This window comes from Gymnodraco acuticeps, unplaced genomic scaffold, assembly GCF_902827175.1.
Source record: "Gymnodraco acuticeps unplaced genomic scaffold, fGymAcu1.1, whole genome shotgun sequence".
NCBI lineage: Eukaryota > Metazoa > Chordata > Actinopteri > Perciformes > Bathydraconidae > Gymnodraco > Gymnodraco acuticeps.
In genome coordinates this window covers 2,001,814-2,006,948 of record NW_022990295.1, presented here as the reverse complement: position 1 = coordinate 2,006,948, position 5,135 = coordinate 2,001,814, and the positions used below count along the sequence as shown (strand labels likewise).

Sequence of the window (5,135 nt, the reverse complement as noted above, 5' to 3'; positions counted from 1 at the left end):
CTCTGATATTTTGATGGAAATTCCAGACATTTCACAAGTGCTCTAAAGCAACTTATTTTTCTTCGACACTCTGACACGTCTCACCATATTCAACGCTGTTTGTTCCCTGCCTTCTCTTCCTCTCCAGTGAGTAACATACCAGGGCAAAAATGTTAAGACCTATCGCCCCTTACACTCCAGATCCCCTCAGATTCACAATGCACTGTTGTCACTTAAGAAATGGTAATATTCACCGGTGTGCAGAATTGGATCACTTTGTTAGAAAGCAACTCATCTCCTCTACTTTGCTTCACATCTCTTGAAGGGATAAAAACAGCCATTTACTCGCCTTAACACTAAGGGCTTTGCTGATCAAATGCTAAACCTTTCTAAGTGCATGTATTTGTAAAGAAAAATTGTTAAGCCTTTCACATAGGAATGGCTATCATCGTGTATGAGTCTCAACCAATACAAGTGAGCTCTTAGGTTTAATCAAACTATTTTTTTAAAGTGTATCTTCCATGAGAATCAGCCCAGGCTCTGTGGCATTTGTGTGTCGAGATGCTCTTCGTTCTCCTTGAGTGGTCGATACATTAAAACTTGAACTGATTGATTTCAGAATGCCGTGCCATCAGTGTCCTTACGCTGCCGTTAACTACATCTGAAGTATCTTAGTCATCAAGCTTTAGGCCAGGGATTGATAATAGCTTGACCGGCAGGGCCTATCTTACCCATCCTTTTTCAGGAGACCTTGTATTTAGCACCCAGAGCACTTGTAGCCCATCTCAAACAGCACAAGGGTATTCACAGAGCGGCTGAGTGGAAAGCTTTTTCTCAATCCCCTGAACCTCATGAATACATTCCAACTTTAACTAACTACTTTGCCTTAATGTGGAATTTCAAACAAGGTGTGAGGCCAATTTATTTATTTGTATTCTTAGCGTCTTAGTGATACTCTTGAACACAGCGATGGCAGCCAGGATAATCTCTGTCTTTCATCAGCAAAGTGGCCCTGCACAAAACCCATCAGTAATGTATTCAGTATTGATTGATGGTCGCTCCTGCACTACTAAGCAACACTATTATTACCATGCATAGATTCCACACTGCCCACAATAAAATCATTGTCTTGATTTAGGTTATACACCCCCCTCAAAGGTGTCATAATAGCACAACTGGTGTTTGCTTCATATTGCTTTCTTCCTCAACAATTACTATCATCATCTTTACACCAAACAGATTATCTTTGATACAGGAGAGGATGTTTTCTATATAATGGAAATGTTGCCTGTGTACGTGCAACAGGTGTAAATAGAAAGGGCTGAAAAGAAAGACACTGAAGTGTAAAAACATCTATAAAAACTAAATAAATGTTGTTTCGTGGTTAACCAGAGTTGTAAGTGAAATAACTGATTTAAAAAAGAAAAAGTAACAAGTTTATACCCCACAAACTTCCAAAATATAAATATATTATTTATAATCTTCATAAACCTTAATGTAGACTCTTCTGTGAGCCATGATCTCCTACAATGGAAACATAAAAAGCATATGTTACTTATTATTTATTAATAAGTATATACATTATTCTGATTTTTTATGTTAAACGTTGAATTGCAATTATCCAGTAATTAATAACCAAAATGATTCAAGTTTATGTATGAGGCATATTGCTTTTAGTCAAGGTGTGTTTTTATACTACTTTAAATGTAACACCATGTAGTTTATTACATGGTAGTTATTATGATATTTTGGATATTTAGGATATTATTATAAAGCAGTTATAATAAATATTTAGTCCTTTTTGAGTATATGGCTTTATACAGATCTATAGATCAATGTTTATAAATATAGATATATGATAATTTAATTATTACTATAGTAATTATTCTTTGGTGTGTTTTTTTTGCACCTTGTTTAAGTTATTCTGGGCAGAGATCTAATAAATTATAGTCGTTAGGTTCTGCCTCTTCGTTACTAATATCATTCAGTGTTGTGGCCTCAGCGCTCGGGTGTTTCCAGTGTCGACACATGTGGATCTATGTGGCAAACATTATTTGTTAGTAGTCTGCCTCATGGGAGATGCCCGGGTCTCGAATCAATGTGAATTACTTGTGACCTTGGTTATCAATCATTGTATCAGGGTATCTAATGTAAACGCAACTGTGGCGTGGATAACATGCCACATCTGCTCTTTGGACAGCGCTGCTTCTTGGTTACCAAGCGATTTATTAGAGAGCCCTGTGTGAGGAATAATAGGTCACAGTATAAAGATCAACCAGCAGCTCTTCCATAGGCATACAATTATCTCTTAAACAGGCTGTTGTAACATTATCACTCACCTACAATATACTGCAGATAGTTTCGTTTCCCCAAAAAAAACATCTCTAGGAGAGGAAACTATATCTGGGTTAAAAGCACCGTCCGCAGGGAGCTGTGTTTGCTCTCAAGACCAATTTATTGCCGATGAACATATGGCCAATATTTTGTCTCACGTCATAGCAAGGGCAAAACAAACACCATGCAATGTTAGCCAGTCAGCAAGAGCAGAGCCACTTGGCCAGCTATGCAAACGCTCTTGGACAATATGAGAAGAGGAGCACTTGCTTTCTGGGTATATAAACCACATCAGGCTTATCTCTGCACGCACTCCTGACTCCCATTTGGAGATATTTCATTAACTCTGCGCGCTGTCTTAACGCTGGCAACACATTCAGCCCCCCTCCAGTCTAGGTAAGCGCATTTGATGCTCCAGTCAGTTTGCATACAGTATTTTCTCTTTTTACAGGCTAATAGACACTGCTTATGTTCTGTTGCTGATGTTTTACGCGCATCAGTGCGCATCTTAGTCCTTGAGTGTACAATAATGACCCAAGTGTTTTTTTTAAAACTGTGTTTATAATGGGATGCTTATTCAGAGAGGCCTGTGCGTTTTTAGCCTTGGTGATCACACTCGTGGGTTGTTGGACATTTTGGGTGTGACTGTATACTGTGAGCGTGGCCTGCTATTTCATATCCAAACTCAATCAGGAAAATGTGTGTTCATATTATGTCAAAAATATTAAAGATAAGCATTTTAAAGTAGTTTTGATCTTATAAAATGTTTTTAGAAGATTGACCTCTTCAACAACAACAAATGTCACATTAGGTCATAAAGAGCTATAATTTATTAAAGAACATATATCCGTATCTGAAGATAGATACAAGGAAAATGACCTGCATATAAAGTACCAACATTTATTTTCCTTATATACCAACACGTGTTAGATTCCTCTGCATGTTTTCTTAATATTATTGGTTAATTTAAGTTGTCTAATTGGGCGCACACAATAAACACCCCCTGTTGTTTCTCAAATTTGCCGGTAGAGACCGCTAGAGCTCTATACAGATGTGAACAGCTGTTATTACTGCACTCACACACAGGCTGCCGAACAAGGGGGACAAGTTGTCTGTACTTGTGTCATCCAGATCGGAGCAGATCAGGTTCTCCTGGAGAGGATGATTTATTTTTCTGTTTATGTATGCATACCATCTTTTTACGCATTTACAAATAATAGTTGTTCTCCTTTGAATTAGCAGCCATTTTCCCCTCCTTCCTTACAATGTCAGTGCGATACTGAAACGGGAAGTGATTAAAAAATAATAAACCCCTTTTTAGCAATTCGTCTTACATTGAAAAAAGGATTAAGGCGAATGGCACTGCGTGGCATGAAATTCACCGTTACAAATACACTGGTGGTTTAGCAAATGAAGGCATCTCCTCGGGGCATGGGCGCGCTGCTATAATCTCGCCGTGACATGTTTAATCATTAGAGGAAAGGAGACGAATAAAGACTTTTGCCCGGGAGCGAAAGGTGGCTGGATTTCCGTAAGAAGAGAAAAAAGCCAAACGGGATCCAAAATGATTTCTATACCCTGAAGCCAAGTCTCCCCGGGACATGGTTTAGCCCCCATAATAAATAAACCGGACCCGCTTTACCTGCATATCATATATTCGCTTTTAATCATAGAGGGAGGAAATCGGTCTTGTCACTCTGAACATTTATCATGGGCACCCTGAGGCGGAAAGGGTTACCTTTATCAAAGAAATATCCCTGCCTGAGGCATCCCAACACGCTGAAATTCAGCTATTAAAAGGAGGCAATGATCAACATTATTATGGATTCTCCTGCGGCATTCTTCTTTGTGCATTCAATCGAAAGATTTATTTAATCAAGAATATAAAAAGCTCTTTCTTCACTTATTTGGGAACAATCGTGGGCATGAATTTTTAGGAGGGAATTATAATTAATCAGACGGGGCCCGTTTTTTGGGGTTCATCCGAAAAATTAATTGTTTTTGGATGAGTCCATTCTGCTGAACGTTTGATTGCAAAGCTGGGATCAGAACAAATATAACGAGCTTTAATAATGAGCCAGTCAGCTCTGTTGCTTATAATATTAAAATGGGAGCACTGGTGAAACTGGTGATAGCATAATTATAGCAGAAATGATCACATAAAAAGGTTACTGTTGTGCACTGTGCCGTTTTACGCACTAAACTCAAAAGAGAAATAATATTATAATGCATCATTTTAGAGTCAGAGCGGAAGATTTAGTGTCAACTGAACTCAAATAAGCGGGTGATGGGAAGCACCAGCCTTACACCCTGCGCGTATTGTCCTATAAATCCTGATGCATCTGCAGCTCAGAGGCCCTTCTTTAGTCCCATCTTCTCTGTGGTTTAACACCCCCAACACACACACACACACACACACACACACACACACACACACACACACACACACACACACACACACACACACACACACACACACACACACACACACACACACACACACATTTTCACAGCAGATACACAGACCTAACTGGGGATTGGGAATGATTTACCCACAGAAAGGGGAGAGCAGTGGAAACATTTTTGCATCAATGTTTCAACTTTTTTTTATTTTAAAGGGAAAGTTCGTTTTTCATTAACTTCGACATAATTATTAGAAACACACCAAACAGGGTAATGGTCAAAGTGAAAAAAAGAACTGAAAACCTCTGTACTGAAATAATATTAATAATGATTATTATTATAATAATAATAAGGGTTATTGTAATATTGTTTCAATGTTCATCCTATACAACAATTAGAAACTCTCCAAATTCACTATT

The 5,135-nt window shown here is 38.3% G+C and overlaps 1 protein-coding gene across 1 annotated transcript in view; it reads left to right on the top strand.

Annotated features, from left to right (window-relative positions):
• The first annotated feature begins 2,640 nt into the window (after positions 1-2,640).
• nkx2.2a (NK2 homeobox 2a) overlaps positions 2,641-5,135 on the top strand; it is a 7,676-nt gene continuing 5,181 nt past the window's right edge. The window contains exon 1 of the mRNA XM_034222388.1: positions 2,641-2,709. The gene's annotated coding sequence lies outside the window, so the exon portion shown is untranslated. The remainder of the gene's footprint in view (positions 2,710-5,135) is intronic.